General features: G+C 41.2%; 1 protein-coding gene across 3 annotated transcripts in view; it reads right to left on the bottom strand.

Moving 5' to 3' along the window:
* Positions 1 to 4,613: 4,613 nt before the first annotated feature.
* The window catches only part of LOC122561552 (aminopeptidase O (putative)), a 399,666-nt gene continuing 389,711 nt past the window's right edge, over positions 4,614 to 14,568 (bottom strand). For 2 of the 3 annotated variants that reach the window (XM_043713375.1, XM_043713330.1), the window contains one exon: positions 4,614 to 5,054. The gene's annotated coding sequence lies outside the window, so the exon portion shown is untranslated. The remainder of the gene's footprint in view (positions 5,055 to 14,568) is intronic. The other variant, XR_006315040.1, reaches the window with a different exon arrangement.

Raw genomic sequence — 14,568 nt, 5'->3', positions numbered from 1 at the left:
GGCAGAGACAGGCCACTATAAATGCCGGAGGAAAGATCACAGAAGTGCTTCACAGGAGGCTCCCAAGCACTGAGGATGTCACCTAGACAGGGGACGAAACGTCTGCAACACAAATTCCCAGCTCGGCGAACAGAACCACAACAACGAGCACCCGAGCTACAAATCTTCTCCCAAACTTTCTGCAGTTTCTCTCCATTCAGTTGTACAGCTACACAAGTGATGAGAAAGCATGAGTTATGAATTTGGCCAACCAGTTCAGTGAGTTTTCAGTAAAACCTATTGTAGAGAAGAACTGAAAGCACCAACATGATAAATGGAGAGAACTCATGTTTCATGGATGGTCGAGTTTGAATGCAAAAAATGTGGACCTTTCCTACTTTTATCATGGAATCCCTACAGTGTGGAAATAGGCCATTTGGCCGAACAACTCCACTCTGACCCACCTCTGTCCCTACTAAAACATTTAAATCCTGGAACCCGCAACTGCCAATCCTGTCCCTGTTCTAGCCATGTCTCCGTAATAGCCACAACATCGAAGTCCCAGGTACCTACCCACGCTGCAAGTTCACCTACCTTATTTCGTATACTTCTTGCATTGAAGTATACACACTTCAAGCCACTTTCCTGTTTACAGACACCCTCCTTGGAAATTGGTGCCATGTTCCTAACCTCCCTACACTCCAGGTCCTGCACCCTAAAGCTACAGTCTGGTTCCCATGCCCCTGCAGAGTTAGTTTAAACCCCCCCGAAGAGCACTAGCGAACCTCCCCCCAAGGATACTGGTGCCCCTCAGTTTCAGGTGTAGACCATCCTGTTTATAGAGGTCCCACCGTCCCCAGAAAGAACCCCAGTTATCCAAATACTGGAATCCCTCCCTCCTGCACCATCCCTGTAGCCACGCATTTAAGTGTTCTCTTTCCCTATTCCTCGAATCTCTATCCGTGGCACGGGTAACAAACCAGAGACAACAACTCTGTTCGTTCTAACTCTGAGCTTCCAACCTAGCTCCCTGAAAGCCTGTCTAACATCCTCGGCACTCCTCCTACCTATGTCGTTGGTGCCAATATGGACCACGACTTCGGGCTCTCCCCCTCCCCCTCCAGGACCCGGAAAACACGATCAGAGACATCATGTACCCTTGCACCTGGGAGGCAACATACCAAACGTGAGTCTCTCTCGTTCCCACAAAACCGCCTATCTGTGCCCCTAACTATCGAGTCCCCAATTACTACGGCTCTGCTCTTCTTCACCCTTCCCTTCTGAGTAACTGGAGTTAACTCAGCTATGGAAATAAGCAACTGTCAGAATCTAAACCACGGTCCCTCAAACCCTTTCCCATTTCCCCCACGTTCTGGGCAAAGATCAGGAGACTGAAAATGTTAACTTTTTTTCAGATCTTCAGCAGTTCCTTGTTTTAGTTTACTTTCCCCATTTTCCATTGGCTCCAATCTCAGTACCCATCCTTTCTGGTCCCGCTTCCACCCTATTCCAGCAGGATTCTAGGACTTTGATCCAGCAAATCAGAAGATCATAAGGAACAGGAATAGGCCGTTCAGCCCAGTGAGTCTCCTGCCATTCATAGGTTCATTGCTGATCTGATATTCCTCATTCCACTTTCCTGCCTTTTCCCTATAATCCTCAATTTCCCAGCTGATCAAGAATCTGACTATCTTAGTCTTATACACAAGTACTCTGCACACCTCTGTGGAAAGGGCTCACAACAATTCTTAATTCTCTGACAGAAGAAATTCCTCCTTATCTCAGTCTTAAATCAATGTCCTTTTATTCTGAGACAGTCCCCTCTAGTCACAGACTCTCCCACGAGCGGAAACATCTCAGCATTTACCCTGTCAAGCCCCTTAATATATATGTCTCAATGAGATTGCCTCTCATTCTTCTCAACTTGAGTGAATAGAGTCCCATTCTGTTTAGTCCTTACTCATTAGCCATTCCCTCCATATCAGAGATCATCCTAAAGAACCTTCTCTGAAATGCCTCCAATGAAACAATATCCTTCCTTAATAAGGGGTCAAGGCTTCCTATGACTGACCAGCACAAAATGGCCGAAGGCTGTCCATAGCTAATGCAGCAGAAAACTGCAGACTAGTTTGGGAAAATATTTGCTTGATGTAGTCTTCACAAATATTACAATAGTAGCTCTGTAGACTCAAGGTAACAGAACGGAGATAGAATATGCAGCTGCATTTATTTATGCATAGGATACAGATAAGAACATCTCACACTACATTTTATTGGTGAGTCTCTTGAATTATTTATTCAATCTGTTCACATAACTTTGTTGGAACTGCTATAATAATAATTACTAAAAGTCAATATTCTTTTGTATTTCCTGCAATGAGGTTAGTAGGGAATTTAAAAGCTGCATAGTGAGAGGTAAGTATCCAATTACTTGGCAATAACAATGGTGCAGCTGGCAAATGCTTCAGAAGAAATGTACTTGAATACAGTGTATACACTGAAATTGCTAAGCATGTCAGTACTTCCTTCAGGTTAAGAACAAAACAGTCCAAGCAGGACACAACAGCAAAATTGCTGACATAAAATGCTGTACCAAAGATCCAATCACAGTTGGATAACTCAGCTTTGCTGACCAATAAAATACAAAGGTACGTGTGCACTTTGAGCTCGAGCTGCATAAAATAAGCTACTTAGAAACTTTTTGCGTGCCTTTTTGTTATGAAGATCTGAAGGTTTAACTGGTATGTGTATCACAATAAAGGTTGCCTGAACCTACGACTGGACTTGGACTCTCATTGAAATGTATGAGCTCTAACAGAACTACTCGCAAAACTCCAGATGTGGTCTCACCAACACTGTTTTACAGTTGTAGTGAGACTTCTCTACATATACTCCAATCCACTTGCAATAAGGGCCAACATTTCATTAGTTGCACCTGTGTGCTAGCTCATAATCGGGCAATAATCCTCCATTTTCCTCTCCAGTCCACAGAACCCTCTGACTTAGAATTATACTGTCATCCTTCATCATCAATGAGTCAGCATACCAGGACTCCCTTTTTAATAGAACTATAAGTGTACCTACACCAAGTGGACTGTAACAGTTCAAGAAGGCAGTTCAGTCTTCTTGAGGGGAATTAGGGGTGGGCAACAAATACTCATATCACGATAAAATCTATAGTGGCTCACTTTCTGACTCCCCCGAATCTTTCCACTTTCTACAACAAATGTCATGTGATGGAATGGTCTCCACTTGCTTGCATAAGTCCACTTTAACAGCATTCAAGAAAAATGACACCATCAAGGACAAAGCAGCCCACTTGATCAGCACTCAATCACAACTTAAATATTCACTCAACCCAATCAAGTATATATTGCTAATATGCTGATTAACTAGCTGAATATAACCAGCTTTTGAGCACTGCTTGTAACTGGCCACTCGGGTGTTTCTTTTCTTCCTGGTGGTGGAATATGAATAAAGATTTCTGCATTCATTCTTTCAGTACGTCCTACACCTGCACACACGACATGGGTGCTGGGGAATAAATAAGCACTACTGCTGTTTGACAGTAATGTCGGGATTTAAAAATATACGTATAACCAGGAAATGAGAATCTCAGTTGAAAAAAAATATATAATCAAATACACTTGGAATGGAAAAACCGTTTAAACTCAAAAAATCTACTTCTTTCTCTATACAGCACTTCAGTGAGTGTCCACTTTCATTTAGTATTTTATTCAGATCTACAGGCTGTAATTATAACCTGAAGAGGGTATTGCACTCAAAGCAACTTTTCAGGAAATGAACTTTGGGGTAATGATTCAAGAGTCCGTGAAGTTCCATGACCAACATCAGGTGACCATTGTAAACTGACAACTGAAAATAGAATTTGAAGGCCCATTTTCACAGTTAAATTCAGTATACTTATCCTGCATTCTGACATGTTGTTCAAAAATGCAGGTTCCAAACAAGATTGTTGTTATAAGGTTCGACACTTTCAGATATACACAGTGGTTAACTGTTGCTACAAATAAAGATCATAGTTTTATTTTGATTCAGGGATCTACTCCCAACTGATGCAGCTTGATTTCTACTGTCTTTTTATTACACATTAGTAAATGAATGATGTAATATTGTGTCATTTAAGTATTTTAGCTGTAGCATAATCCCTTCATTTTTCAACCATTCAACTAGTCCCTAGTACACAGTGTTTGTTCACAGCTGTGACATTCTGTCCTCTTTATTTCAACAAAAAAGCATTGATTTTAAAAAATCAACTAAAGATCTTTTATTGCTGAAAAGTAATCTTTTGTTTCCCTGCCTATTCAATTTGCAAGTTTAGATGTGAAAATTAAAACTATTTTATTGACTAAACAATGAATAAAGTATATGAGAAGTATGTATATTCGGGTTGTAATTTCCACTAGTAGGTCCACTTAAAAAAAAACTGGACTTTACAATCAAGTCACTTACTGAATATTGAATAAATAATTCCAAATGCTAGCCTAATTATAATTTATGTTGCATTTATTTTCACTGAGAAACTTATTGCACATGTTCTCTTTCGAGATGTATTTATACGTTTGCTAGAAAGAATTCAATTTCAACATTGACAACAGGAAACTTGCTTGTGTAATATCGTTTATTTTATAATTGTCCAATATTTCCCCGAGGCTTTATTTTTTCACTAGTAGGATGTATGAGAACTGCAGCTGAAGAGTCAAGAGTGGATAAAGAGTGGAGCTGGAAAAAACACAGCACGTCAAACTGCATCAGAGGAGAAGACGGGTCAACGTTTCAGCTCGGAACCTTTCATCAGGATGTCTTCACTAGTGGCACTGCTCACGGAGGAGTAAAGCAATGTTTCATCATTACAGGGACGTGTCATGTGTTTAAAAATATGAACATGAAATGGTGGGTATTATGCAACACTAGTGGAAAAATTGAATGGACTAAGCCATACCTGCAAAAGCCTGGTGGTGGATGTTGACATCTTGGTGTGAGAAAACAAATGACAGACTAGTCATGGTGTTGCTTAGTGTCAGCTAAAGGACACTTTTTTTTATTATGCAACACTGGAAAAAAGTACAATACCTTTGATTAGATTCTAAAAACAAAATCAACATTACCATTAAGATGACTGCTTTATTTACTCACATTATTAATATTTGGTTGCAATTTGCATCCCTCTCTCCTTTTAATATTTGTCAGCAGTTCCTTTGTAGGTTTCAAAAAGCTGAATGCTGTAGATAAGGTGCAGCAATACCGACAGATTTATCCTCAGACTGAGACTTGCCCAGGCCTACAGACCCTTCAGTCCAACTTGTCCATGCCAAGATATCCTAAATTACTCCAGTCCCATTTGCCAGTATTTGGCCTATATCCCTTTAAACCCTTTCTATTCGTGTACCCATCCAGATGCCTTTTAAATATTTTAATTGTACTAGCCTCCACAACTTCCTCTGGCAGCTCATTCCATACACGCACCATCCTCTGTGTGAAGAAGTTGCCCCTTTGGACTCTTTTAAATCTTTCTCCTCTCACTTTGAGCCTAAGCCTTCGAGGTTTGGATTCCTCTACCACGGAAAAAGACCTTGTCTGTTCACCCTATCCATGGCCCTCATGAATTGATAAACTTCTATAATGTCACACCTCAGCCTTCGATGCTCCAGGAAAATATAGCCCCAGCCTATTCAGCATGTCCCTATGGCTCAAACCATCCAAACCTGGCAACATCCTTGTCATTCTTTTCTGAACCCTTTCAAATTTTGCAACATAGGAGAGATAAATAAAGATATCAGAAAACTGGTGTTCTTCAGTTGCTTTTGTGATGTAAGACAGTGTTTAATGGATATTGTAACATACTTACTTTGGATTTTTATTCTGTGTGCCTGAGTAATTTAATGATTGAATTGTAAATATTCTGTAGCCATAGTGATTTCTTTTAAAACACAGTAGTAGACGAGACTCTCTTGAGAACAGTGGGGTTTTATTTACATTAAAAGAGTTTATGAGTGAACAAAATAAACAGTAAACAGCATTAAGCTTTCAGATGGAAGATTCTGGAATTATTATTTTGGCCTTATGAGAAACATCCTCAGCTTGGAAGAAAACTTCTTAGTTTCAGTTTGGGGCAGCTTTTCAGCAGTCTTGGCTGAAGCTGACTGTTGCTCCCAACAAAAGAATGGACTTTTAGGTCTGTTCAGAAAGAGGTTTACTCCGTATAAGGGGTTTAAGTGTAAAATTTCCAGACTAGACGTATTTGGTTAAAATTGTGAAGAGCTTATTTGAAAGTCTAAACTCAGTGGTATAAAGGCCCCAGGAAAAGGCTCTTACATTCTGAAGATGAGGAATTGAAGCCACAGTCAAATTGAACCCCATAGATGTGAAAGAAAAGAACATTTTCTATAGTGGTACCATAAAGGAGTGGTTTGCAGATTAATGGGTATTTTACCATGTGTTGCAAAATCTTTAAAATTGTGGTATATGTTAATAGTTTAGATTATTTTGTTGTCATTTCTTTTCCATTTTATTGTTAACCATGAGTCTCCTGCATTAAGCGTTTGTGATTCAGTGAAAGATCATTCAATTAAAAACAAAAATGAAATGATCCATCAAGCTTGAATTCAGCCTGGGATCTAACCTGCCTAAGTATTAACACCAGCTCCAATCATAATACTTTGTAGTCAAGTTGTTCAAAATGGAATGTTTTTATCCTTTTTGGTTCTGACTCACGCTTGTTCGTGTGTGCTTGCAAGCATGTCTCTGTTATGAAGTGTGCCTTCCTCACATGCATCTAAAGATTGTCCCCACTTCTGATTTACTATATAAGTGTTATTTTGGCTTTTATAATGTCAGGATTCACAAAGGAGTGGGGAAATATGGCCCCTCTAGTTAATAAAGGGGTTTTGAAAAACTGCTTAAAAACTGCTGGTCAGAGTAGAGAGAGATTTGTTTAAAAAATTAGAAAAAGATCCATTTTTTAAAATAAATATCTCTACCCATTTAAACTTACTCTGAAATATTTAATCAAATTTAACCAAAGAAAGTCTTCATTTTCTTTTTTTACAGTGCCATTCACAAAGAGCAGGTATATAACTATATCAAAGTTTTCTGTCTTCCTCAAAGGCATATGAATGGGAACCCTGAAGCTCGGAATTACCAGCAGAAGCAATCCGGAAGAGGCATTTTTGTCTATATTCTTTTCAATAGATAATTCTATAAAATACATATAGAGTTAATGCAGTTTTCCCGAGTGAATGTTACTATGTTTGAAATTGAGTTAATTAAGGTGTAAAATACAAAATAATTCCAAAATACTGAGAATTTAGATTTTGAAAAGGACAATATAAGCCGAATGCAGTCATCTCCACTGCTAGCTTGTTTATTCACCACACTGCAACATTCCTAACAAACACAAAATAAGAGGTTTATTGCATCAATACAAACAGGAACCACCTTAAACAATAGCTTAGCTACAGGACTAAGCTTGAAACACTATTGGATTGGCTGGTTTTCTTTTCTTCCTTTCCCAGTGATTGCTACAAATGCAGTCTTCTGAACAGTGTAGTTTATGGGCCCAACTCCTGTTCCTGCTGAACTGAGCCAGTATGTAATATAGCAACTGATGTCAGTTCAGTAGGCACAAGAGATCAGGTCCACATCAGAACTGGGTTGGACAAGTAAAGGACACTGGAGATAAGAACAGCTAAAGGAATTGCAAAATATCACCTTGGGGGAAAAATCCCAAAGCCAATACATTTTTTAACATTCATTCATTCCTTTTGGCTCTACCTTCACCATTGTACTCAATCCAAGAAAATGAGAACCGAGATGGAATACAGGGCTATCCTTGTTCTGTTTTGAGTTAAACAGCAAACAAAGCATATGAGTCGGTTGATTTGATTTCAATTTGCTGTCTCCATCAGAAGCAGCTCATTTGTGCTTTGCACCTTTCTGGTAGACTAAGTGGGATCAGAAACTAAACATTTGGATTCACAGGTTCAAATGATGAGTTCCTGATCTCATGCAGACTACCAGGAAGGAGGAGCGTGCCACAGATTGAGAGATATAGTCCTGGTATTAATTTCAAGATGTATTGAGATGATCAATGTCACGTGGCAAACCTGCAAGTTTAGTGGTATTTCACAGACAAGCTTTTTGGCATTTTACTTCTGGGTTTAGCAGGATGAGAATAAGCATAAGCATGACAGGGTCAATCTAAAGATGGAATTTGGAGAAGCTACAGCTGAAACAAATGGAAGCAATGGGATTGGCCGAGCTGCCTCACTTATCTGAAGCTGTGGGGAGATGAGAATCTGAAAGGGAATGCTCTTTCAGCAGCAGATGAAGAAGCCTGATCTAATTTAATGATCTTGTTAGATCAAGTAAGTTGCATACAGATTCACCTATACACTGCTTGGTTTACTTCATCACATTATCGTGCATATACACTTCCAATCATATCCCCTTTTACTTTCCCATTCATTTCCTCATATCCTCACATCCTCACCTTTTGACTTGCCTCCACCATTCATCTGCGATTTCAAGCCTTTTCCTGATACTTATATTCATCGAATGAATTCAATCCATCAGCTGAACACATACCATTGCATTCACTCATTACTCTGTTCTTTTGCTCTTTCCACAAGAGAGGACTTAAGATGAGGGTGAGAAAACCAGAGATGGTCATTCAGTCATTTCATCTATGATATGCACATAGAGGATGTGCTCAAAATCAGTGTAATCATACTGCACCAGATAACACAATTATATATCACTAGTACATATGTCCAAAGCATTTAGTCCTACTGTCCTGTTTGAACAATGAGTGCAGTATGATTTTAACAGCCCATTCAAAGGAAGATTGTGCCATTGCTGTGATGTTACTGGGCTAGTAATCCAGAGTCTCAGAATAATGTGCTGGGTACTTAGGTTCGAATCCCATCATGGCAGATGATGGAATGTGAATTCAATAAGAGCCCAAACTAAAAGCTAGTCTCAGTGACGTGACCATGAAACGAACTTCAATTATTGTGAAACACATCTAGTTCACTAATGAAATGAGTCATCCTTATCTAGTCTGCCCCATATTTGACTCTAGAACTTTAACAAGCTACTGAGTAAAAGGGCCATTGGAGATGGGTGACAGACTGCACCCTCCAAACTTGCAACCTCTATTATTTAGAAAGACACAGGATGAAAACACCATCATCACCAGCTGAAATGAAATTATATTGCTACTCCTTCACTGTCATGAATAAAAATTCACAAACTCCCTTCCTAACTATTCACCAGCATTTTCCTAATTAGCAATGGGCAATAAATAATGGCTTTATGAACGATGCCATATCCTACCTATTAATAAATAAAAAGATTACAGTAATGAATTGCAACATTTGCACCTTGTCACTGGTAATCTGTTTTCTCCAGTAGGGAATTACTATCTACAACAGTAATCAGTGGAAGTCATGGATAATGATTCTTCAGAGGGAATGAATTTTTGATTGTGCACCATTGCAATGTATCATGATGCCCCAGATATGATTGAGGCAGGAATTGGGATGTATAGTTGGCATCAATAGGCAAGCTCTCTCCTAACTCTGCTCAGCTGGACATACATGCTGTTTCTTATGATCCAAAAGAGGATCATTGAGCAAAGCAGTTAATGTGAGACGCACCACTATGTCTTCCATGAACATTAACAATGACTGCACACAGAATTGTGGAGACTACCTTAAAACAGATAGGTTGATGTCACAGGGCATTGTGTTATGATGTTCTTCCATAATCAGAGTGGCCAGCTCCAAGGAAGATTAATTGATTTCATGCCTACCTTGCCATTTTCATGAAAAATGCCAGTCACCTTAAATTAGATAGCTTACATTGCCGCACTGACCGCCCATTGAGATGTTTTCTTTCAAAATGGTAGTAATGAAATACAACTAGGCGAGGAGTGGGATTTTGGCAAAAAAGTAGTGGCTACTCAGGATCAGCTGCAGTTCTGGGTCCTGGCCACCAAGTGATAAAATTATATTTCATGAGCCCACATGTCCAAATGGAGACCAAAAGCATTCTCACTTCTCATTCACTCCCTTCCACATTTTCAGTCTGTAACCCAAATGATCAAAATGCCCAACAGACCAAACTAAGCGATCTTTCAAATTTATATTGTTAGCAATGTGTATATTATAAAATTGGAGTTAAATTGCTATGTTGGTCTGGGGCAAAGTACATTGGCGAGAGCTGAGTTATAATGTTGGTTAGAACTCTGCCAAGCTCCAAGCACAGGTGTTCCTCTCCTCTGACACCTTTGCTTAAAATGTGAAGAGAACACATGCTACTGTGTCTAGCTTCTAACGTCAGAAGTACATAAAAGAATGATTTAGATTTAACTACCACGTGTACTCAAATACAGAAGTACAGGAGTACAGTGAAAAGTGCATAATGTTGCCACACATTGTACCATCTTAGATTTTTTTTTAGATTACATTACATTACAGCATGGAAACAGACCCTTCGGCCCAACAAGTCCACACCGACCCGCCAAAGCGCAACCCACCCATGCCCCTACATTTACCCCATACCTAACACTACGGGCAATTTAGCATGGCCAATTCACTTGGCCTGCACATCTTTGGACTGTGGGAGGAAACTGGAGCACCCGGAGGAAACCCATGCAGACACGGGGAGAACATGCAAACTCCAGTCAGTCGCCTGAGGCGGGAATTGAACCCGGGTCTCAGGCGCTGTGAGGCAGCAATGCTACCCATTGTCCCACTGTGCCGCCCAACAGACCAAACTAAGCGATCTTTCAAATTTATATTGTTAGCAATGTGTATATTATAAAATTGGAGTTAAATTGCTATGTTGGTCTGGGGCAAAGTATATTGGCGAGAGCTGAGTTCTTAGTCGAGATCTTACGTACAAAGGTACCTAGGTAAAAAAAAAAGAAACAAAATTTAACAAGTTAAGCAGTACCTCCATGGAATAAGTAGAAAAATAAAGAACTACAGAAAGTCCCCAGGTTACGAACACCCAACTTACAAATATCCCGTACTTATGAACCAACCTCAGAGTTGAGGAATCCAAGATGATGGTGTCCTGTTAGGATCGCGTTTGCTGGGCTTCACGCTGAAACACCAACCTGACAGAGCTAGAACCCATCCCATACACTTTACTGATTAAAAACACAGTAAAGGAGCTAGAGACCTGCAAAAACGGACTGACCTTTGTCCTTGCAGATGGAGAAAGCCGAGAAAAGGAGGAGACTCACGCGGGGCCGGGGCCGGGGCCAGGGCCACGGCCCAGCCCTCTGAAGCAGCAGGTTTGCTCACTCACCAGACCCTAGTTGAGGAGCTGGCCAAATCTCGCAAGGTCCTGGGGAGGCAGATCCAGGAAAAAATTTGAGAGAAACTGGCTCCTGTATCTGCTATGCTGCAAGACCTGGGAAAAAGGACCGATGAGCTTGAGCACCGGGCTGCAGCGATAGAGGCAGAGACTGACTCCTCCAAGAGCCAGAATGAAACCCTGGAAACACAAATCCATGGTCTGTTGGATCTGGTAGACGATCTTGATAACAGGGGCAGAAAAAATAACCTGCATGTTTGTTGGCTTACTGGAGGGGAGCAAAGGTGAGCAGCCGGTGGAGTTCTTCGAGAAATGGTTCCCCGAGTTCCTTGGTTTGGAGGGTAAAAGGGGAAGGATAACAATTGAAAGAGCCCACCGGATCACTGCACGATAGCCAGGTGTGGATCAGCTCCCACACTCTGTCCTGGTAAGGTTCCATCATTATAAAGACAAGCAGAGGGTCAGCCTTTGGAAGCCTCTAGAGCCCAGGGGAGGGACCTGAGGGCGTTGGGATGTGGCAGTTCCAGGGTCACGTTTTTCAAGACTTTTCGCTGGCAGTGGCCTGGAAAAGGAAGTCCTACAATGATGTCAAGACGAGATTGAGAGAGCTTGGGATCCAGTATTCTCTAACACATCCAGCAGTGCTTCGGATCAATCATAATGGATTCATACATTTGTTTGACTCAGCAGAGAAAGCGATGAACTTTGTGAACACGTTGACTTAACTCGAACGGCCGAATAAGCGTAGAGGACAGAGCTGTTCAGGTTTGCTTTTCTTTAAAAAGGACTTGGTGGAGTCTCCTTTCTGGTAATAAGTTGCATGAAATGATGTCCGGAATGGATAGAGTATTTATCTTTAATCTCTAAGTTATGTTAAGGGATGGGTGACATATTGTTGTATCCTATGCGAATGCTTCCTCTGCTTTTCACTAAGCAAATATTTAGAAGACTGAACGGCTGGTTCAGTTCTTTTATCTGGTATTGCAAGTGACCCTAATTAAATTGACTAAATTGCAGCTCCCTTACAGACTGGGAGGAGTGGGCCTCCCAGATATTCAAAACTATCAGTTAAGCTCATTTCTATCATATGTGAATGATTGGACCCGGGGGTAACCCTCACTCACTTTGATTGGACATCGAAGCATCGCAGGGAAAATGCCCCCTTATAAGCCTGCTGTTCTTGGACAAAATGAGAACAGTTAAGGAATATTGCTATAGCTAAATAGTCATCAATACTGTCAAGTCATGGAGGGCAATTTGTCAGGGTGAGGGCAATATTGCCAAAACATCGTTTTTGACACCCATAGTTGGCATGCCGGGCTTTCAGTCAGGGATGATGGACTCTGTGTTTAAACTATGGGCAGCTAGGGGCATGTCTTGCCTGGGTGATTTATTCAAACAGGATATACTGATGTCCTTTGACCAGTTGGCTCAGAAATATGAATTGCCCAGTAGGGACCTCTTTCATTTATTTCAAATTAGAAATTTCATACAAAAAGAGTCCACCCCACTTCTAACTGATCCTTATAGGTCCGACATGGAGGAGAGGGTGTTGAGTATTGAGGGTACATTATCTGTTAGTAACGCTTATCATTTATTGGGTGAGGATCCCTCAGACGAGGTCGAACGGCTCTGTAAAGTATGGGAGAGGGAGTTGGACGTTGAGATATCTTCTGAAATATGGCAGGATATCTGGAAAAATGCCTTGCAATTGAAGATTCTTCACAGGGTCCATCTGGCCCCAGACCACCTCACTAAACCTAAAGCGGGAGCATCTCCAATGTGTCCTAAATGTAAAGCGAGCTGAAAAATGTGTTGCTGGAAAAGCACAGCAGGTCAGGCAGCATCCAAGGAGCAGGAGAATCGACGTTTCGGGCATAAGCCCTTCTTCATTCCTTGGATGCTGCCTGACATGATGCGCTTTTCCAGCAATACATTTTTCAGCTCTGATCTCCAGCATCTGCAGTCCTCACTTTCTCCTAAATGTAAAGCGAGCATGGCAACGCTTACTCATTGCTTCTGGTCCTGCCAGAGACTGCAGACATACTGGAGCACTGTGGTAGGCGAAATAGAGAAGGCCTTGGGGATGGAGGTGGAGATGGACCCGGTATGTCTTCTTCTTGGCTTTATTAATCCACTTTCATTAGATGCGTACAAAAAAAAAAGGCTTTTCAGTCTCCTTACTTTTTGTGTCAGAAAGAACATTCTATTAGGATGGGTGGCGGAAAATCCCCCGGCTGGCATAAGCTAGTCATGAAACACATCCCCTTGGACTTTCTTACGAGTATGGTGCACTTTAAAACTGAGAAGTTCTAGAAGATGTGGAGACCCTTTTTGGACTACCATGGTACAGATTTGTCCACCATACTAATAAGAGCCTTTATATAGCCATGGCAATTCTATGTAATGAGTCTGGTATCTAGACAGGAGGAACTATGAACATATGAATATGTGTAAACTTATGCGCTCGATGATCGAGGGCTATTGCTTTGTTTCGCTGAGCTGGCTTATGATTATTATTATTATTATTAAGATTTTGCTTTTTTTAAGCTTAGTTATTAGTTATTATTTATTTATCTATGTAATTAGTGGGCTTGTTTTGGTTTGAATTGTTTGGTTTTGTATTTGTTGTGATATTCAAAAGAAAAAAAATCCAATTCACCTGACCTGCACATCTTTTGGATTGTGGGAGGAAACCGGAGCACCCGGAGGAAACCCACGCAGACACGGGGACAATGTGCAAACTCCACACAGTCAGTCGTCGGAGGCGGGAATTGAACCCGGGTCTCTGGCGCTGTGAAGCAGCAGTGCTAACCACTGTGCCACCGTGCCGCCCACAATTAGCCGTATCTAGATAAAAACTCCCAGGAGGACCAATTCCACCACAGAAAACATCCCGTATTCCCAATTCCTCCCCCTCCGCCGTATCTGCTCCCAGGAAGACCAGTTCCACCACAGAACAGTCCATCTTCCGTAATTACACCAGCACCACTCCCCACCTCTTCCTCCGATACTTTGATGACTGCATTGGCGCCACCTCATGCTCCCGTGAGGAGGTTGAGCAATTCATCAACTTCACCAACACATTCCACCCTGACCTTAAATTTACCTGGGCCATCTCTGACACCTCCATCCCCTTCCTGGACCTCTTCATCTCCATTAATAACGACCGACTTGACACCAAGATTGTTTTTACAAACCCACCGACTCCCACAGCTACCTGGATTACACCTCTTCCCA

This window comes from Chiloscyllium plagiosum, chromosome 2 (genome assembly GCF_004010195.1).
Source record: "Chiloscyllium plagiosum isolate BGI_BamShark_2017 chromosome 2, ASM401019v2, whole genome shotgun sequence".
In the NCBI taxonomy this organism is placed as follows: domain Eukaryota; kingdom Metazoa; phylum Chordata; class Chondrichthyes; order Orectolobiformes; family Hemiscylliidae; genus Chiloscyllium; species Chiloscyllium plagiosum.
The sequence above is the reverse complement of the archived record's forward strand: the minus strand, read 5'-3'. Positions and strand labels throughout refer to the sequence as shown.